This window comes from Carassius auratus, chromosome 50 (genome assembly GCF_003368295.1).
Source record: "Carassius auratus strain Wakin chromosome 50, ASM336829v1, whole genome shotgun sequence".
Taxonomy (NCBI): domain Eukaryota; kingdom Metazoa; phylum Chordata; class Actinopteri; order Cypriniformes; family Cyprinidae; genus Carassius; species Carassius auratus.
The window spans coordinates 958,256-981,692 of record NC_039292.1 but is presented as its reverse complement, the minus strand read 5'-3'; the positions used below and the strand labels follow the sequence as shown (position 1 = coordinate 981,692).

Genomic DNA, 23,437 nt, shown 5'->3' with positions numbered 1-23,437 from the left:
CAACACGTCCTCTGGGAGGAGCGTTAGTGCTGTGTGTGTGTGTGTGTGTGTGTGTGTGTGTGTGTGAGACAGAGAGAGAGAGAGAAGAGAATGAGAGATGCAACACGTCCTGTGGCAGGAGCGTTAGTGCTGTGTGTGTGTGTGTGTGTGTGTGTGTGAGACAGAGAGAGAGAGAGAGAAGAGAATGAGAGATGCAACACGTCCTCTGGCAGGAGCGTTAGTGCTGTGTGTGTGTGTGTGTGTGAGACAGAGAGAGAGAAGAGAATGAGAGATGCAACACGTCCTCTGGCAGGAGCGTTAGTGCTGTGTGTGTGTGTGAGACAGAGAGAGAGAGAGAGAGAGAGAGAGAGAGAGAAGAGAATGGAGGAGGTTTATTATGGAAGGCTTAATTAGTCCGAGCATTAGAGTATTCACATACCAGAAATAGACAAAAACATCTGATTAGCATTCACAATTTTCTTTTGAAGATTTCTGAGAGCGTGTGACGCTGTCTGGAGATTTGTGATCACGTGCTGTGTGTGTGTGTGTGTGTGTGTGTGTGTCACACGGCTGGTGTTTGTAACCCAATCTCTGTTCTGTTCCAGTGAGGGTTGAGATGAGAGCTCATCTCCCATTACACTTTCATTCGGCGATCAATCCCTACAGCTGGAAACAATCACGCGCACACACACACACACACACACTCGCAGCACATCTGAGCTGTTCTTTGTGCATTTGAGTGTTAGTAATTGAACAATGATGTGTGAGAGCGTGTGTGTGACTGACCAGCGATCACACGTGCCCTCAAACAAGACCTCCACGACCACCGCTGACATTCATCTGAAGACAGAAGATTAGAGAGGAGAAAAGATGAGACTGGAGAAGAAGACAGAAATGAAGAGCTGTGACAAAATGAAGACATGAGAAAAGCAACAAGATGAGAAAATAATGAGAGATATGAAAAGGGAGAAGAGAACATGAGATGTTAAAACAACGAGGAAAATTATGAGAGTGACGAGAAAATAAAGAAATTAAATGAGAAAAAACATGAGGCCAGAAGACCACAAAGTAGAAAATGATAAGTGGAAACGAGAAAACAATGAGATGAGACAAGAGAATAAAAACAAGATAAGATGAGACGTGAAAACAGGAACAAACTTTGAGAGTTGAGTCGACTGAGAAATCGAGTTCTCAGTAAGGTGAGATGAGAAAAACAGAAAAGACAAGATGATGACAAACTGGCAAAAGAAGAGAGCAGAGCATCTTTTCACAGAGATGGAATTATATGAGACGGGGAACGAAGAGATGAGACCTTAAAGAAGGAGTAATGAGACTAGAAAGACAAGATATTAGAAAAGTGTCAAGGCAAGAAAATAAAAGATGAGAAGAACAGACAAGATCGAATGAGTAAAATGAGAGAAGTAGGAAAAGAGAGAAGACGAAATTAAAAAAGGAATGAGACAAATGAGAAACAAGGAGCAAAAAGAAACCGTTCTTGAGAAAAAGATGAGACAAGAATAGAAAAGATGAGAAAAACAGAGACAAAACGAGAGAGAGAGATGTGAAAACCAAAAGACAGAGAAATGAGAGGAACGATACGCATGAGAGAAGAAACATACAGAGAGATGAAGCAGCAAAAAGACGACAACAAAAGACATCATGAGAAAAAAATGATGATAATGTGATAAGAAAAGTAAGAAGTGAAGAGAGCCAAGAGCAGCTGAGAAGAAATACATTAAAAAAATGATAATGAGACCCAAGGCGAGAAATTATAAGCGCTGTGACACACGATAAGAAAAGAAGAGAGCATAATAAGAGAAAACAAGAGCAGAAGTGAGACGATAAACAATGTGAAGATAACGAGACGAGACAGGACAACAAGCAGAGTAACATAAGAGACAAACGTGAGATGCGATGTGACAAAAGTATAGCAGATGATGAGAGACGGACAGATGGGATGAGAATGAGAGATGAGACGAGACAAGAGCGACTGAAGGAGCCAGGGCGGAGCAGATGGAGAGAAGTAAAGTAGAAATGGAGAGCGGCAGCTCGGTCTCACTCATCTGCTGCTAGTGGTTTATTGATCGCAGACAGCGAGTCTCAAAGTAATTTATCACCAGCTCCTCAAGCCCCCGTATGTGTGTGTGTGAGGGAGATAACTCCTGCGATAGTGGCCATAGCATCCATTATTCCTCACAATGGGCTGTGCCTGGACTTGCCCGACAGCTTGACACACACACACACACACACTCGCTCCCCCCGACACAACGACAAACGGCCTCTTTCTGAAAATAATAAATAAATAAGAGCACGTATTGTTTCCCAGGCTTGGCCGAACAGCGAGAGCGAAGCTGCTCCGCTGCTGATAGCGAAGCAGAAGCCTGAAATACGGCCAGAACGCTGGAAAGTGCTGAGGCTGTGTGTGTGTGTTTTACACGCTCAGGTTATAGTACATCATATTGAGCCAGGCTTGCTGAGACAAAGAAGGATTAAAGTTACAAAGGAAACATGTCAAAATGCAGTTGATTTACTTTCTTAATACATGTCCCTGGTCTTAATGTGAATGATTCATTGGTGCACACTCTTCCAAAGAATCTAGATGTCTTCGTAATCTTTCATCACAATCTAACAACTTGCTCCGCCTCTGAAATGACTTTTACAGGCATAATGTCAGTTCTTTAGTCAAAGCTTCAGTGTCTGGGTGTTTTATAATGTATGCCATCTGAAGGGGTTTTAGATTATGTGCAGGTCAGTGGTTTAGTTATTCTGAATGGATTCGTATAGTAGCGTACAGTCAGGTTAAGGCACCAGGTTTAGTTTTCTTTTGGCGTCTCCCTGTGGTGCTGTTTGGTATTGCAGCTTAAAGCTGCAGTTGGTAACTTTTGACGCTCTAGCGGTTAATAAACAGAACTGCTTGCGTCTTGCGGAAGAACATCGTAGCCGGAACTACTTCTCTCCGTTTATGTCTATGGAGAATCACAAAGGTACTGGGTTACTCCGCCGCGGTACCCCCGAAGCAATCTAAAATAGTCCGAATATAAACACTTATTATAGGTGCACCCTAGTGATTCAGGACAAGCTAAAGACACGGTTTGGAAAATGGATTCATGGTGTACTCGCTTATTATATACTTTTTTCTACATTTTGAACACAAACAAAGTTACGGACCGCAGCTCTGATTGGTTATTTTTTACCAGGAGCGATGGATTTCTGCAAATGGCAATAGGACACTGGGAGGAGCCAGAGGAGCTTGATTTATTCACAGATTATCTGTCTCATATTCTACTGTCAGGACATAATGACAGGTTTAACAAATAATGTCTTTATGAATGCCTTTATTCAGCAAGGATGAATTAAATTGATCTAATTTGACTATTTCCATTTTAAATAAGAAATCTTGACAAATAGTTTCCTCAAAAATATAATATGAATTTCAACAATTATAATAATCAGAAACTTTTTGGGGGAAGTAAATCATCATATTAGAATGATCTCTGAAGGATCATGTGACACTCAAGACTGGAGGAATGATGCTGAAAATTCAGCTTTGCATCACAGGAATAAATATCTTCAGATAGAAAAGAGTTTTTAAATTGAAATAATATTTCAGATATTGCTGTTTTTTTTTACTGTATCTTTTATCAAATAAATGCAGCCTTAATGAGCATACGAGACTTTGTTTAAAAACTTCTGGCTTAAAACTACTATGTATAAGCCACTTTTCATAACCCAAAACAGTTAGCAGTACATAAAATAAAGTCCCACCATACATTCCATTTCACTCGGAAATTCACCACAATCAAGACGTAAACACATTTAATGAAGCATGTGTGGCATGTTTCAGGGTAAATCATTATTAAATCATAACTAAACCAAGACCCACCCACATAAGATTTGATTGGCTCTTGGATTTCAAGGTTTTGATATTAATGATTACGATTATTTCCCCACATGTGTCAGCTTGATTCATGTCAATGGGTAAAAAAGTCATTTCAGAGGCTGATGGTCATTTCTAGTTTAGAAATCAGAGAACCTGATAAATAATGTACAACAAGACCAAAGACATGAACAAAAAAGAAAGCAAATAGGGTCCTCTTAAGGAAGAAACCTGATTTCAGTCACTTTAGAAAGGCGGTTTAGCATGCTGTCATCCTCCACTAGGCTGACTAATCAAACCCACAGCTCAACGCTGAGAGAGCCAGTAAGGATGATTGAATGAGAGGAGGGGAAACGATAAACATTTGAAGCAATCAGACACATTCTCATTTTCCTTCCAGAAGCTCTTCCCGCTGGAAACCAGAAGCCTGATGTGTGTCAGGATGAATAAAGGACATGCTGGAACCTAACCAAGTGCTGCATACCCATTTCAACTAGAAACACTGGACGGCCACCAAGCCAAGGCTCATCTGCCTATAAGATGAAGAGCACATCTGAAAACAACCATATTCCTACCTTACAGTCTGCCGCCCCAGAGGAAGATGAGTGGGAAAATCTAGAAAAAATAATTTCTTAATCAGTATTTGTCTTGCTTTCAGGTCCAAATGTCTAAACATCAGGATAAATTTACTTTAGAAGCAAGACTGCATCGGATATTAAGATTTAATTCAAGATATACTCTCTTAAAATTAGTTTAGTTTGTCTTCCCCCAATGGCAAACTCATTTTAAGCATAAAACTGCTTGCATAAAATTGCATCGTTCACCTGAAAATGAATATTCGGACATTATTTATTCACCATAATATTTTTTTAGTGAACTGCCCCTTCAATATCTTCCGCAATTTTGCTTCTCAAGTAAATATATCTTGCTAAACAATGAGATAAATGAAGGAAAGAGAGAGAGATGTGAAAACAGATAAACACAGGGTAAAACGAATCAAGAAAAAAGTTCTCTCACGCCATATGCGCCATTGATTTCCTATTCTCTCGGAAACATTTAATGAGCTTAAGCAGAGAAGGAGAGATTGAGGGAGAGAGAAAGAGAAAAGGAAGAAAACATATAAAGCCTCACAGAAATTTCCCTGAGAGAGCAAATCATTCAGGAAGACAAGAAGGTGCTAAGCAGAGGAACAGGTGTTGGATGTGATGATTCCCACACTGGTATCGAAGCCAAAACCAGCGGGAGTCCGTCAATAAGGAGCAAAGCTAGACCACATCTGTCTGCAAGTCATTCCCAGAGGGTCAACACATCACACAACAATGGAGAATGAATAGAGCTAGAGGAATATGACTCTTTAAATATTTAGGTGAGGGATTTGCTAAGAATTAATTGCACCTGTTAACAACATCAACACACAATCTGCGTTGTTTTTACACACAGTACACTAAAAGAAATTTCACTAATCAGTTACGGCACAAACACATGAAAAAAAGTGAAAAATGCAACTTGAAAGATGCAATTACAGCCTTTCCAGGCCAGTTAGCAGTTTAACCAGCATCTGGTTAAACTAGAATAAACAGGTTAAACTTCTTGAACTAAACTTTTTAGTGAACTGACCCTTTGTCTAACTCAGTGTAAGCATGGTTTTAGATTTCAATGTTTCCATAAAAAACAACAACGCAGAAAATCATTACAAGTCCGCTGATGCCCTAATCGTGGACCCGCCAAGAGCTTGTTTTAGCAGTGAAAACGATTTAAAATGTTGAAGAGCCATTAGAGAGGCAGATTGTGAGTAATGTGAGATTCAAGCATTCACCCAAACGCCGCCCCATTAGCTCCAGCAGTGCAACAATATGAAATCTGCGGTACATGCAGCCATTATGGTGTCCCTCAGGGCTCGGTATTGGGCCCAGTGCTGGATTTCAGTGATGTGCAGTACTGCTTCATCCTTTGATTTGCAGCCCCAGTGAAACCGCAGCCATGTCGCACTAAACGTTATCAATCAGCTAACAGCAGCCTGTTTAAAATCACTCAAGGCTCAAATGGTATTAAAAGCTGCCAATGCAAATGGTAAACAAATACACTTTCAACTTATCCCTTATCTACAAGCGTCAAGCTGTCTAAAGTAGATTCAACCAGGGTTGGGCAGTGTGAACAATATTAGTGTACAAGTAACTATATACTACATAATCAACTTGCTCACTACAATTCAAAAGTTTGGAGTATGTTTTTTTTTTTTTGAGCTGTGACAGTAAATACATTTATAATTTTACATAAGATTTATATTTAAAATAAATTGAAATGAGAAAAATACAATAGAATTCCATATAATTTCTTCAAAAACAAGTTTTAACAAGTCACATTATCTTCCAAGGATGATTATATATATATATATATATATATATATATATATATATATATATATATATATATATATATATATATATATATATATATATATATATATATTTTTTTTTTTTAATCAAAAATACAGAATACAAAAAGGTTGAGATTACACTGCAAAAATTGCGCTTCTCACATAAATGTGAAAAATGATGCAAGGGAGATAAAGAGGAGTCTTTAATGATGCGATGAAGAGAATTATACAAAGGGAAAAAAACGTGATACAGTCTGCAGGAAAACATCCGGATCGAGTGGGAATCCACAGGAGACTCCACTCCAAAGAAAGTCAAGTGAGAGAGAGAAATTACGAGGTGAGTGTAGAAGTGAGAAAGGCGAGTGAAAGAGGGATCAAACCTTACTACTCACTGGAGTGTCGAGTGAATTCGCGGATTCACAGTTTGGGGTCTGTGAATGCAAGCCTGAGAATATTTAATTAGTGAGCGAACGAGCCTGAAACGAGACGAGAACATGAGCCGGAGAGACATCGTTTTCATAAGCCACATGATTTCTCCTCACAATCCTGAATGAAATTTCCTGAGTATATGTGTAGCTGAGAAATGCTACCCTCAGAGCGAATCGGAGAGGATTTCTAAAGCAAGGGGGTAGCAAAGGGCATCCGAACGAGAGAGAGCATTTGAAGGCATATGAAAGCTTTGTGCTAAGTGATTTTTCTGCCCAGACACTACAATACACTGAAGCTTCATGTAAATGCATGATTCCACGATGGGGAAAACGCTCTCCCTGCCGCAAGAGTTTCCTGTAGTTTACCAGCCTACACTCAACCCACCTGAATATTAACCTGGTGTTTGGATTCATGTTTGGATTCGCTATTCGATCCTTTCAAGCTATAACTGTCAGGAGCTTTTGTTTGATAAATACTTCTATCGGCCAGTCAGTAAATGCCGCTTTCACCAGAAATCAGTGCAGGCTTAGTGTGAAGACATAGACTTGTGCTGCTTCAACAGACACTTCAATGGCCCATGAAGGATAATTCAGGAGAGCTGCCGGGACACCTGCTTACACTATGCTGACATGAACAAACAAAAATCAAAGTGTTCTTCACAGCTGGAGAGGGTATGAGGAGGAAACAGACCATTCAATGAAAAATGAATAAGAGAAACGTTCAACACGGTGGTTTTAGGAAAGAAGGAGAGACAATTTACTTATCAGACATTGAGTTTATGAGCCACAAGTCAACAACAAGATGTTGTTTTCAATGGAACAGAATACTACAGTACCATACTACAAATTAATACTGTGTTGTGTTCACTGTACACAGCTCAAGTATTAAGAATTATGCCATAGGTGTGCATGCATTAAGTATTATTATAAGTATTAAGTGAAATAGTAGGTATGCAGCAACAGTATGCTGTTGTAGTCACATGACTTCATATTTAGCACAGTGGTGTACTGCACGAACATTTGAGCAGATTTCTGTATAATAAATACATTTATTTATAAACTTCTACACATACATTATGCATTATAATTATTTATATATGCACACATACAAATCATTAATGAATATAATAATAATAATAATAATGTGCATACAAGTCTATATTAGTTTATATAATATATGAAGTATAATATACATTGGTGTAAATGCATACATTAGTTATATATTAATTATATTTGACACTGTGCTTTGTGGTATATTGAACATTTCGGCACATATTTTGCATACACAAAACATGCATACTGTGCACATATTATGTCACTGTAAATACAGTATGGTGTTTGCCAAAATAAATAGTTCAATATACAGTATAAATACTATTTTGCTATAATATTTAACAGTAGAAAGTATAGTAAAATTATAAGAAGAAGAATTACCAAGACAGTCACCAACTTACTTAGAGAATGACATAACAGCCTCTCTGTCAATGTAGTCACACAAACACGATCAGCTGAGGAAAACAAACCTCCAAGCCGAGTCAATATATCGGCTTTCAAAGAGCTCAATAATGGTTTTGAGGGTTTCTACCACTCATTAGCACTGCACTAGTGGTGGAATGTGAAGATAAGCGCTGGATCGGTGGCCTGTGACACTGTGCTACTTATCTGACGGACCCATCGAACGATTATCCATACAGGACCCAGAAAAATCCACAAACCAACACCGGTTCGATCAGCCAACAGCACGCGACAACCTGATGACCTGCAGGACGGCAAGTTAGACAGTCTATAAATACACAAAGCAAAGCACGAGACATGGACGAGCACACAAAGAGACCTCTGAAAGCAGTTCAATGCCCTGTGACCGAGGCATCATACTCTCTAGGAGAAGCACACAACCCTTCTGCTGAGAAACGCAGGTCGGTCGCACACTAGTGAAAATGTTACGTCAAAGAACGGTGTGAATCCACTTCCTATGTCAAACGCTCCATTACAGCTGCTTCTAGTTTATTTTTTTTAATTTAGTTCCAGCTCTGTATAAACACTCTCTCATTTTCAATTTGAACCTCTAGACCTTGATTAGGACAGGTGTTTGATTAGAGGTGGAACTAAACTCTGCAGGATACTAGTGCTGTGGCCCAATTTGCATAATATTTGCCTTAAAATAGTATATTACAATAATAGTTCAGAACAGTATTCTATTATTACTATTTGTGCAGTATATAATACATATATTTTACATTTATGCATTAAGCAGACACTTTTATTCAAAGAGACTTACAGTGCATTCAGGCTATAATTGTTTTTTTACCAGTATGTGTGTTCCCTGGGAATTGAACCCACAACCTTTTTCACTGCGAACACAATGCTCTACCACTGAAATTATGCTAATGGGGTTGGCTAAAAATGTTGAGGCTAAAAAGGTTGCACTTCAACATGTATTTTTCATGTACTAACCTAAATGCTAAATATAAGTATTACATTGGATTTTATGGTAATGAATTTAGCTCATGCTAACCTTGCAGAAATAACAAACGATAATGTTCTTTTGCTAACGTTCACATGAACAGAGTCCATGCAGTAAGGTTGTTTAATGCAAGGGTTCAAATGCAAAAGTAAACAATTTCAGTAATGCTAATGTTTGCATGCAAATTTAAACAATATGCAGTATGTTTGTTTAGTAAATGCTAACGTTACCATGCAAAACAATGCAATACGTTTGTCTAGCTAAAGCTATTGTTCAAATGCAAACAGAAACAATATGTGATAAAGCCATTGAGCTAATGCTAAAGCTCAAATGTAAACAAACAATTTGGTTTTGTTAATTCTAACTGAATTCGCATGCAAATGGAAAAAATATGCGATAAAGCAGATTAGCTAATTCTAGTGTTTAAATGTAAACAAACAATTTGTAATGAGTTTGTTTCAATAATGCTAACGTTTACATGCAACTAGTAACTAAATGAAATATGTTAATTTAGTAAAAGCTAACATTCATTTGCAAATGGAGACAATGTGATAACATCGTCTAGCTACATGCAAACGGAAATAATAAATACGATAATGTAATTTAGCTAATGCGAATGTTGGTGTGCAAATAGAAACAATGATATAAAATGATCTGAGACACTGTCTCCCAATACTGGTGTACAGTCTTAAAACAGATTCAAAATGTACTTTTAGTACAAGTATGCAAATTGAGACAGAGCTGTTGATTAGCTAGTTCAAGTGTGTTTGATTAGCCAGATCTGAACTCTGCAGGAAGGTAGATCTCCAGGAGCAAGTCTGCTGTACAGCATTGTTCAAAAATAGACCATGATTACTGCAAATGGTGAAGCAGATTTGCTGTAGGCTACAGTGTTTGTTTGAAATAAGCATCAGCTTGGAGGAATCCGCACAGGCTTGACGCATGAAAGATGCTGTTTCAAAAACGACTGCAGCAACAAATGCATGAACACTTATGGCACAAATGACTATGGGTTGTTTTGAATAAATCAGGCTATTGATTTATTGACTTATGATAGTTTAAAAGGATTGCATGGATGATGTATTAAAATGTGTAAATATCCATTACGCGTAATGGATCACAAGCCATTCAGATGAAAATAAAGAGGCTGAGTGTGTACAGACACACTTAAACCCAAACATCCTGTACTTTTATGCCTCCCGGCAAGGAACTTCTTCAGACCCTCACTGCGATGGAGTCTGGCCCCCAAAAACTTGCCCGGTGTCCTGTGAGAGCCCACAGCCGGCCAATAATGAGAGAGAGAGAGAGCATGTCAAGAAGTGGATTCTTTCTGCTGAGTGCCATCTGGAAGAGGCGAGCTTGATAAACAAGAAGGTATCCCCTCCTCACACACACAAAGCCTTTTGGATTGTCAGGGATTCTGGCTTATCAATTTCCAGCCAGATACAAACCCAAAGATGAGAATATGCACAACAGCAAGAGCGGACGAGCGAGAAATAAATGAGAAATGCAGGTTTTTAGGCAACAATAGCAAACTTCAGCCCACAACCCACATGGAAAACGATGAGATGCTACTTAGTCACAGACAAAAGAGGCTGTAAAAATAAGACTTAGATGGCATGGTGCAAATCACGCAGGAGAAAGTATCACATTGAAGAAGAGGGTTGGTGTGAACCTGAAAATGCCTTCAGGTGTAAGTGTGAAGCGGATAGGAAGCCAAATTGAAAGTAACATTTAAGGCCCCTTAAAATTAAACACTACAATAGATGCTTTTAACTGGACCAACAGAAGTAGATGGCACTACATAAAACATAATAAATATTAAATAAATAAATATTTGTATTTATTATATAATTGTGTACAAGATGATATTGCCGTATGTTTTAAAAATTAAATACATATTCATAGATTTTTGTTTAGCGTAATTTCTCTTCCTAACCAACTTGCTCAGAAATTATATGAAATATTAAAAATACAATAATTTACTAATTAAATAATTATATTTTGTAAATTTTAAAACTGACTTCTACTTATAAAAAAAATTAATTTAATTATAAAATAATAAAATGTATATAATAAAATTAAATAATATGTTTGATGTTGGGAATCAGTATACTACAAAACTATTGTGATATACGTAAAATTATAAACCACTACTGCTAATAAAAATAAGAAAAATTAGATACATGTAAAATAAAAAATGATTTAAAATGTAAAAACAATAAAATAATTTTGAAGTTGAAAATCAGTACAGTACAAAACTACAACTGCTACTATCACAAAAATTATAAATAAAAATAAGAAAAAAAATAATTTAAAATAATATTTCTTTTTTTATGTAAACATTATAATAAAAAAATTAATAGATAAGATAGATAGCTTCCCACTTGATCCTACAAACTCAGCTCTTCCTACACTTTCAAAACCGATCTAATGGTGTAAGAAAAGAGATGACACGCCTCCCTCCAAACACACACACACACACACACACACACACACACACACACACACATACGACCACATTCTGTATCACCAGTTGACCTGTACTGTTCAAGCGTTGAGGGGCTCAGGTGGCAGGTGAGATCTGGAGGCGTTTGACAAATAAAGGCGGTCAGATAACGGTCAGCATCTCCCAGTAGAGGAATCAGGCAGCTGTCCATTTACACTGAATCAAAGCTGAAGAATTCAGCTGATTACTGACCTGTGTGTTCAGCCAGAGCTCTGAGGATGCGTGATGACGCCAGAGACGCCGCAGAACCTCTGATCAAAACCCAGAGACAGCGGAGGCCAGCGACACGGAGATGCAACTTTGTTTGCATATCTTTAATTGAGAAGATCAAAAACGGTTGATAACATGAAATCACAGCGCTTGAGGACACATCTGTTGTCTACCAACGGCGATTCCATCAATCTCCAAGCAACTAAAAACTAATTACAGTTCAACACACACAATGGCTGGATTCCAATTTGCATACATTCACCAAGTATGAAAAGTATGTACTTGCTGGTCAGATTCATATCCAATGGAAAAATACCTGTAAAGAAAACCTACAATTAATTAAAAGCTTAGAAATAACATATTAAAATTAAATAATACAATGTAAAATTAATAAACAATACTACATAAATAAGTAAGTAAATGCTATATAGCTTCAGAATGTTGTATTAAGATTTTTAGGTAAATATAACCATTTATTACTGTATGTAGGTATAAATAAAAATAATATCAATAAATAACATCCTTCTGTTTATTTAGAAGAAAATGTGACATTTTGTTTGTAAAAAGCATTTTTTGTTACAATTTTAATGTTTTACTTATAGCATAATAATAATAATAGCTAATAATAATAATGCTTTTAAGCATTTTCTGAATACAAAAATACTGAGATGAATTAACTCAATTACTTTGTTGCTGAATCAAATGATTCGCTTTTGAACTCCCAAACTAACTCAAATGATTCGCGAACACTCTACGAACTCCCGAACTGATTCAAATGATTCGCGATCCCGCTCCGAACTCCCGAACTGACTTAAATGATTCGCGAACCCCAAACTGATTCAAATGATTCGCGAACTAGCTCCGAACTTCCGAACTGACTCAAATGATTCGCAAACCCGCTTTGAACTCCCGAACTGACTCAAATGATTCGCGAACCCCAAACTGATTCAAATGATTCGCGATCCCGCTCCGAACTCCCGAACTGACTTAAATGATTAACGACCCCAAACTGATTCAAATGATTCGCGAACTAGCTCCGAACTTCCGAACTGACTCAAATGATTCGCGAAACCCAAACTGATTCAAATGATTCGCGATTCCGCTCCGAACTCCCAAACTGACTCAAATGATTCGCGATCCCCAAACTGACTCAATTGATTCGCGATCCCGCTCCGAGCTCCTGAACGGATTAAAATGATTCACGCTCCTAACTCCCGAACTGACTCAAATGATTCGCGAACCCGCTCCGAACTCCCGAACTGACTCAAGATCATCATCATCCACCAATCAGAACACAGAAGAACACTCCAAGGTGAACGTTATGACAACACCTACTAGTTACTTAATTTAAAAATAATGGGATTAAATTTAAGCACTACTATGAAAACTATGCACTAAACTTTAAAAAGAATAAATAAATAAATAAATAAAATAAAGGATAAATAAATAAATGCTATATTGCATCACAATGCTGTATTAACATATTTTAGGTATAGTCTGCTGTTTATTACAGTGCATAGGCATAATTAAAAATTATTAAATATCATATCATCAATAAATAGCATACTTCTGTTCATGAAGTGGTAAGGGAGGAAAACACTTTTGTAAAAATGATTCATTCAATTTTTTATTTTTTATTTCTTGCTTGTAATGGAAAAAAAAAAACATTTTAAGCATAAATAAAGGCAAATACAAAAACGTTTAGATGAATGAAGAATTTCAAGATTAAATTTAAATCCTAGTAATTCTGGTCTAGAAAGCATGGTAATAGTATGCAATCTGACCAAGATTTTGGGAAGCACTAATTCTAATCTTAATCCTAATCACTATAAAGTATGGATCGGTTTCAAACTGGGATTGAGCCACACACACACACACACATACACACACACACACACTGACCTAAAAATCATGTGGCGTTCATCTCAAGCATCTCATTTTTGTACATATTTTTGTTGTTGTTGTTAAGGAAAGGTCTATAATAACTTCACTGTGTGGCGTACTGTTTTACACAACATCCTCTAAGTATGATATTGACAGAGAGATAAAGGGCTGGCATTCATTTTTAATGTAAGAAATGTAATGCATTATGAAGAGTCCAAACCCACACACACAGAAATGCAGAAACACACACCTCATTAAGCCGTGCAGGAAACTTCTCTGATATCCCTGAGCCCGTGTAAGATCCGCCGTGCCATGAGACTAATGCCTCTAATCGTCAGTCCGGAGAGCTCACAGATACCCTCAGGTAATGGGGCAGCACCTCAGGAGACAGCAGCACTGCCGGAGAAATCATTAGTGGAGGTCACGGTTAAAATTTGGCTACAATGAGAACGATGCAACTGACTGCGATATATAATCAACGAGAAACTGCAGGCATGTGATGCAGTTCATCACACCTTGATTGATGAACGATTGGGAATCCTGCTGGAAACAACTTTTATTAATCAAATGAGCATCTGCTAAGCCCCACCCCTTTGGTTACTGCTACAAATTACAAAGAAAACTACAGAAATGAACTATTATGACACATTAGTTTGATCCATAGTTTGAATTTAAGATTTTTTTAAGATATGAAAAAGGGGGAAAAAAAACTATTTAAAAAATAAATAAATACATTAATAAATAAAACAAGAAATATAAAAATAAGAAATATATAAATAATGAACAATAATCTATCTATCTATCTATCTATCTATCTATCTATCTATCTATCTATCTATCTATCTATCTATATATATATATATATATACAAATATACACAAATATACATGAAAATATATAATAAATATAACATTTTAAATTCTAAAAATAATATATACATAAAACAGGAAATATAAATAGATAAAAAATATAAAATTAATTTAATGGTGAATACAAATGTAAAAGAGGAAATATAAGTGTAAAATGTAAATATATTGTTTAAAACAATGCAAACACAAATATCCTTCATAGACTGAAAAGCTTATTGAAGAGGGCAACGGTTGCTAAGGTAGGATTGGTCAGTGACATTTTTGAGGCGGGGCTTAGCAAAGGGTAAATTCCACTAGGTGTCACTAATGGCACAAGTGACACTTCATATTGATTGGCCATGAAATTTTCAGTTCTGAGGGTCATTTGTGAGACATTCATGTTAAAAAGATGAGATTTTATCTATCGCATTCAAATATTCAAGTACCACAAACTACAAAAAACTATCTTTTTAATCAGCAAACCTCATTTAAAACATAAAAATGTAAATGTCCTATGCAACTTAGCTTCTCAACTTAATCATCCTCATATGTTCACTTTGAAAACAAGGCATCTATTAAGGAGCACAACATCTGGAAAGCATCAGCTTCTATTCTGAGCACCATATATGCATAAAAAGCATCTGATAAACATATTTACAAGTCACAAATATTCAAAAGCATCTGTTAAATGTCGTTGTAACAAATGACGGGGAACCTTTCGAGGTGATAAGGCTTCGAGCCGTTAATTACAGCCGTGGTGTTGCATGCACTGCAGCAGAATAAACCGCAGCACTTTAATCCTGTTGACGGTATTATAAAAACATATAGAAATGTCAGGGCCTGTCGACATGGTTCAGCGCCCAGGCGTCTGGAAAAGTGATTCTTGTCCTGACTGAAATGATTTCTGCACAAGCTAAATACATTGTCCTCGTGCTTCTCTTCAGAGAGATTTGGGAGTTTTAACTTGGCGGCAGGTGGCAGTGGCTGTCGCTGGCAGCCTGTCCAAATGTTGCCATGACTGATGGCATGTAATCCCAGTAAAGCGAACACGTTCTTCTGCTTCTGGAGACAAACAGGTACAGATCTGCTCGCCTCTGAGCTGCTTCGGGATTTGCAGCAAAATCAGAATGAATTAAAGGCCAAGTGTGCCATTTTTTGGATGTTAAAAACATTAAAAAGAGCTCCAAATTACTGTTAATGTATATAACTGGTCAAAAGTTTGTAATTAATTTGAGACGTTTTTATGTTTTTTGAAAGAAGTCTCGTACCAAAACAACATTTATTTAAGCAAAAATACAGTAGAAACAGCAATATTGTGAAATATTACAATTTAAAATAACTGTTTTCTATAATTACATTTTAATTTGAATTTATTTCTAATAAAATATTTCAATTTTCAATTATCAAAAATTATTATTGATCCTCAATCATTAATAACGACGAAAATCATTATACATTTTTAATGACCCTTTTTCTTTTAAGCAATTTAATGCATCCATGTTGAAAGAAAATAAAAATTAAACAAAAAAAAAAAAAAATTCCAACTGATAATAAAAATGAAGGTTTCAAATCAGCATACTAGAATGATTTCTGAAGATCATCTGACACTGAAATAAATGACAGGAATAAATTACATTTTAAAATATATTCAAATAGAAAACAGCTACTGACAATTGTAAAAAATATTTCACGATACTATGGTTTTAATTGCATTTTTGATCAAATATATTTGGTGAGCAAAAGACTGGTTAAAAAGCATGTCGCCTTGAAAGCATCACAATGCATTTTTAAAGTCATATTGGTGTACAACCATCAAATCAGCAACTTGAAAAATATGGATTGCTAAATGTTGATTTAACATCCAAAAGGGAATGTTTTAGCAATGAATCGCTGATGCAAACATTTCTAAAAATCGTCAAAATTAAAGTGCACACATTAAAGGCAAGTTTCAACATGATGCATGTGCTATAAGAGATGCTGAATTTATAAAGCAATCATAGACATCAATGACCTTAGAGCTCAGTTAAATGCAATTCAGAAATATCTGTGAAAACCATTATGCAAATAAAGGATGTTTTTTAATACACCACAAGTGGCACCAAACGGAGCTGCGAACGGTTTGAGCGGTACAACTGTGCTACATTGGTGGCATGAGTTTGGGCTAACCGGTTTGATTAAACAATGGAAGAAACTAGTTTTAGTCATTTTTACAGCTCCACTTAATGCTTTTAGCAAAATCACATACTTCACTCTTAAATTGGGTTTAAATGACTTTATATTTAAATGCATTTTCATTTCAGCACAAAGGCCATTATACCATCCGTTTTGTAATTTCTGCAGCTGCGTCTAACAGCCGGCCATAATTAACTCCAGCATCCAACTACTTAATTCTCAGAATGAATCAGCATTTGATCATTACAGAACACATTCAATCCTCAAACACCTAATAATGACTCAGCTTTCTACAGAAATAACATTTATAAGTCAAACACAAGAGCTTCCTCTCCATTCTCCCATGGTTTGAGTGGTTTAGGATGAGCCTGACACCTGCCCAAAAATCCACCTAAAAGAGTTGAATCAAAGAAAATAGGATCTTTTATTTCGCTCTTTTGAAGGAAGAGGGAACAATGTTCTATGCAGACTTATTCTGACGTTCAACACTGCAACCGTGGAAGTTGCGAAACCACAAGTTCCACAAAGGCAGACTTGAAAAGGATGCTGTCTGGAGAGGCAGAAAAGGAGCTCTGAAATCACTCTCAAAAGGAAAGGAACAAATCAGGAACAGAGCATATCTGAGACGTTTGAGACGAGATGGCGGCATGACAGAAATGTGGCGTCAAACAAAAGCCAATTGAATTTTTGATTGGCACATAATGCACATTATGGCAACTGTAGGACTAGAAGGCCCCACCTTCTAGTTAAAGGAGCCAATCACATTTGTTTGCTCTAGAACACACATGCAAATTACCTCTACCATAATAAAATAAAATAAAAATATTTTGTTATTTTTGCATAATGCAAAATTTTGTACATATGCGACCCATTGCCATTTTGTACGTTTGCAATGAATGTTTGGATAAAAATAAAAATAAAAATGCAGAAAGAATTTATATTATGTTAATACTTTGATGACCACAATTAACGTTCTACAAAAAGTGACCGCGTTCTGAATTGAAAACATTCAGGAAAATATTTTTTTTAACGGAAAAATTAAGAAAAATATCAGAAAAAAAAGAAGATAGAAAAATAATCATGTTTTCAAAATCATGAACAAAATTAATAATGACAATAAATGTTAAAGGGTTAGTTCACCCAAAAATGAAAATTAGCTTGTGTTCTACTCGCCCTCATGGTATCCTTGTTGTATAACTTTCTTCTTTAAGACGAATCCAGTCAGTGTTATATAAAAAAATGTCCTAGCTATTCCAAGCTCTATCATTTCTGTCTGCGGGTATTAGAGTTAAACAGTCCACAAGATTTCAAATTAAGCGAGTGCATTCATAATAAACATGCTTCACACCGTTCCAGGGGGTGAATAAAGGCCTCGTGCTTTTGTAAAATAAAGATGTAGTAAGCTCTTTTTCTTACTTCCGTTATCTGTCATACAGGGAAGCCTGTCCTGAGTAACACAGTCCGTACATGTGTCATGGCAGTGCAGTGTGAAACAGATCTAACATGTACTGAGGATGACAAGAGAGACAGAGATGCCAGACCAGGTTGAGGTGTTTTCACTGAGATGTTTGCTACTGCTATTGCCTCTCATCCTAGCGTTCCCCACGGAAGAAATTCAATCCAAATGCAACAAGAGCGCAAACAAGCCAGGACTCAGGCTGACTTTCACCCTCACCTCTCATTAGAGAGGCAATATTGTTCTAAACAAGAGAGGCGTGTTTGCAGCATTAATACGAGGAGAAATAATCAGATTTATTGGCCCACAGCTACAAATTATCCCCAGCCAGGAACACAACACAAATCGCTATTTTAGGAAGGAGTAGGTCACACACACTGACAAAAAAAAAACTGTCTAATTGATATTCTGAACTGACTTTGTTAATTAAAGTGCTGATTATCGTGCCAAATGGGTCATGACAACTGGAGGCGACGGCTTGTCCTTTAAAAGCCATTGTTCAATTTTTTACAAATTGTCTCCATTCCCGAGAGTGCTTATCGGAGGTGATGTGACGAGTAAAGGAAATACTGTGCTCTCCAAAAACGGCCAGAGATCCACCTCAAAGAATTCACTCAAAAACCTTAAAGGGGGGGTGAAATGCTCGTTTTCACTCAATATCATGTTAATCTTGAGTACCTATAGAGTAGTACTGCATCCTTCATAACTCCAAAAAGTATTTAGTTTTATTATATTCATAAGAGAAAGATAGTCTGTAACGATTTTTCCCGGAAAAACACGACTGACTGGAGGCGTGACGTGCGGGCGGAGCTAAAGAATCACGAGCGCCAGTTGTGTTGAGAGCGTTTGGAAGCTGTGACAGCTGTGAAGGCTGAAACTGAACGAAAGCAGCAGCAGCAACGACTCGCTCCGAGCGGGGCTCGAACCCGGGTCTCCGGCATGGGAGGGGATGCACTAACAAGGAGGCAGAGATATTTGAAGCAGTTTTACTCACCGCCTGCGGTTACAGCACACAATCGTGACCCTTTTTCGTTGGGATTGCATCATCCTTAAGAAATAAACGATACACAAATCCGTCGTCAAACTGGGCCTTGTTTGTAAAACAAGCATTTTAGAAATGCAGGGAACAAACACAAACACTTGCACAACTCCGTTGATGCTCTGTAAAAATAAACTCCATCCACTGGTCCCTTAATGCTGTTTTTTCTTTGGTAATCTGTGCAGGGTTGTCTTGCCCTGGCAACCAAAAACACACTTCTTTTGTGACATTTCACGACGCTCTCGCTCTGATCAGTGAAGTCTGTTGTGCTCTCAGTGCTCTGCTATACGGGAGCGCACTCTTCCAGCAGAAGTGCCTCAGGACCCATATAAGGAAATTCCGCTCCATCTAACGTCACACAGAGCCATACTCGAAAAAAACTTTCAGAAACTTGTGACAAACCGGAAGGAGTATTTTTGGAACAGAAATACTCCTTCAAACGTACATCTTAATTTTTGAAACTTTGTCCATGTTTAGCATGGGAATCCAACTCTTTAACAGTGTAAAAAACTCAGTATGCATGAAATAGCATTTCACCCCCCCTTTAAATATCACTTTAATGAACCATAAACCAACATCATGTTCAAATATGCCTACAGTATGCTCCTAGTATAAAGTATGCCAAAAGTAGTACCTCAAACGACTAAAGTAGTATGGTATTGGTGGAATGACAGTGTCATCACAGGGAATCTAGTACATCTGGACTGTGTTCATATTGCACATCTGCATAATTTTTATTATTAACATCAGAAAATAATGCTTTTCATCAAATTCAGCGCATTCTCTGACAGTAAGCTACTTCAGACACTGCTCCGGTATCATTTCTAAACTTCTTTTAAAAAAAAGAAATTTGTATTTATTATCTAAAACATCTTCTTTTGCATTTTTTGTCAACTAAACTAAAAGTTGAATCACATAAAATGTAAATTATTATGCATATCCATTCCCATAAATTATTATGCATAGCATAAATCAAATCAGTTTAGTTCTCTGTAGTATGACCAGTAAAAAAATGACTTAAAATATAACAATATAAAAAAAGTACGATTTTGTTATGCATCTCACTTTGAACCATCGAGATTTTATAATTTCATGTACGACAGGTTCCATCTTAGTGTAAAAAAAAAAAAACTGTTTTCCCATAATTGTGACTTTATACGTGAAATAAAATTCATTTATTTCTTATTTTCATTCTGTTGCAGAAACATAAATTCAAACATTTGCCACCCTTCCCCATTTTTAGCTTTACAGCGAATGTGTTTGGAAGTGAATAATGACCTCATGATAAACATAATCAGTGTCAAAACATGTACCACTTATATATAAAAAAAAACTATACAATATTATATATATATATATATATATATATATATATATATATATATATATATATATATATATATATATATATATATATATATATATATATTAATCATTTAATCATTTAACAAGTTGCATAAAGAGCCTTAAAAAGGCAGCCGGATTTAAGGTTTATTTGAATCTATAGCACAAACAACATGAGACTTGTTAAATATGAGTTTATAAAAAAATTAAATAAATAATAATAATAAATAACACTAACATAGTGATTCTTGTCATGACTAATAAATATCTAAAGGTTTCAAAAAATCAAGAGTAAACTACATCAAAGATGGGCATCTTCAGTATGAGGTCTCTAATGGAGTCAGCAGGCAGATGATGTACAAGACTCTCTTCTTGCTCTCATAAAGATTGTTAGTTAGAGAGTTAGTAATGGGTGTCCCGTCTGCAGTTTGGCCTCCAGCCTTTCTTTTATTGGCCACAGAGAGAGCAAGAGACTCGCAAACAGGCTAATGCTGAGATAAAATGTTGTGTTTGGAGCTTGTTTTTGAGGCCGAGTGACACAGAGGACATTCAGAGAGCTTAGTTTGAGCACTTGATGTAAATAAAAACACACCCAGCTTTTGATAAAGCGACTAGAGGCATGTGAATGCAGATGAGAGAGCAGCGGTTTGATACGAAGCGAGGGTATCCGTGCCCTTGTCCTGCGACCGTGACTCTGCGCGGTCATCACTGGAGGAAACAGCTCCACACTCGTTGCTTGAAAGAGATGAGACGGTCGCCGTTAGCAAAGGTCAGGACCCCCCTCAACCGACTCTACTAATCACAAAGGCTAGACTGGCACCTTCACACATCCTGTACCTGGTAATGAGATCACTTCCTTTGATACGCCAGCGTGCCCATGGGGGATGTGTGGCGGACACAAACACGCTCTAATGCGCTTGCACACGTGCTCGGCTCAAGGACGGTCCGCCTCGTTGAGACGAGGGCCACAGAGACGCAGGTAAGATTGGATCGAGACTGAATTATTGATCAGCTAACAGATTTAGCGATGAGGAATTCATGGATCCGTCTGCTACACACTCCCCCCTCGGGCTGGGGAACAAAAACCCTGGACGAGGAAAGAATTCGCAGGATTTATGAAAGCAAAAAGAAATTGGGATTGTGAGCGTGTAAGCTAATACTCAGGTAAACAAAATCGATCGGCGTTGTTGTGAATGAAAACAGCAGCCCGATGTTTGGGCTCCAGCTTTCAGTCAGAGCTCTTGTCGGTCTAAATCGAATAAATTGGTCTTAAAACATATCAGCGAGAGAAAGGTCTTGCCGCTGGGCTCGACAGGGGGGCTGGCCACACCATTAGCCTCTCCACCGCAATTACTTCCGGAGTTGCAGCATTATTTTTAGTAAGTCACTTAAAGCGTGTGCTTATAGAAGCCATTTATCCCAGCAGGAGTTTTGACCCTTGTGCTGAAAGACGGGACAGTGCGGTAGAAATCAAAAGTGCTTCATAAAGCACCTGTTTGTCTGGGACTCTTGAACAAGTCGTCGGAATTAACTCTGGTCACTCTCTCAGTGACTGACTGCATGTCACACAGCACCGGCGATTTGTTTAATGAGCTTACAGGGTGATTTTTAATGAAATCTGGTGTCACTGAGGAAAGTGGCCAACATAGACCCAATTTGGAGCTTGAATTTGCGCCACCAATCCAGCTGCTACACTGTTTGGATGCTTTAAATTGGAGTGGAATTTGTTAAAAGTCTGTCTACGGGACAGAAAAATAGCTAATCTTCCTCTGAGATTCTATGTAGCGCAAACAGAAAATGTTATGCTTAATTTGAAGTTTCTTCAGATGAGATCTGAACAACGACAGAACATTGGACGTTGATGGATGTCAACATTGGACGTCAAGATGGAAACAGGAAACCAAACACTACCCATCAAACCCAATACAAAATAATCTGAACATCTGAAACTTTCCCCAAGAAGCGAACGTCAGATCTCAATATGAACTTAAATACTTCAGCAAATCCAATACCAAATGATCTCAACATTTCTAACAAGCAACTTTCAGCAAGGTTTCAAATCCAATAACCAAACAATCTCAAACTTTTCCAAGAAGGGAATGTCAGATATCTCAATATAAATTCAAACAAGTCTAAAATCTAGTACCAAATGATCCTAAACTTTGCCAAGAAGGAAACATCAGAGATGAACTCAAACATTTTCATCAAATTCGTTAAGTCATCTTAAACTTTACCAATATTAGAGGTCAGTGATCTAAATATGAACTTAAGTCTCAATTCCAAGTGATCTTAACTTTTTCAAGCAAACATCAGATGTGAACTTGGATAGAATACCAAATGATCTGAGCTGCTATTTATATTCATTTTAACTCTAAACTCTTACTGTATGTCACTAATGGTCTCACTGTGGCCTTTAAATAGAAAAATCTCATATAGAGCTAATATTAAATGAGACCGAACCAAGAACTCCATTAGTACTTATCTGGGTACACTGAAGAATCCCCATAACAGGCATTTGTCACACATTTGTCACACAGATTCAAGTCATAAACATATATTTATTTTTGTCTTGTCTTATAACCTGAAGTCTAAGAACAGCAGTGAAGAACCTCTCAACTCTGAGAAAAAAACCATAATCACCTCAGATTCAAATTTCTCACACTAACCCTGAGCATGTCTGAGAGCAGACACAATATATTGTGGATTATGGTGAAGTACCATCCACCCCCAGACCAATAAAAGCATCTCCGCAGGAAAACTGAAGAACTTCAGGTGAAGCTTTTGAATGGTGTTCACAAGCAGCATTCAAGAAGTTTTCAGACTTTACTTTTCAAAGGAAGGTCACCAAAT

The 23,437-nt window shown here is 37.1% G+C and overlaps 1 long non-coding RNA gene across 2 annotated transcripts in view; it reads right to left on the bottom strand.

Moving 5' to 3' along the window:
• Positions 1–3,660: 3,660 nt before the first annotated feature.
• Positions 3,661–23,437, bottom strand: part of LOC113066562 (uncharacterized) — a 31,061-nt gene continuing 11,284 nt past the window's right edge. Inside the window, exons 2-3 of one of the 2 annotated variants that reach the window (XR_003279190.1) lie at positions 13,979–14,124; positions 3,661–4,471 (exon numbers count right to left, since the gene is read on the bottom strand). This is a non-coding gene — a long non-coding RNA (uncharacterized LOC113066562). Of the gene's footprint in view, positions 4,472–11,519; positions 12,161–13,978; positions 14,125–23,437 lie in introns of those variants that run through there. The other variant, XR_003279189.1, reaches the window with a different exon arrangement.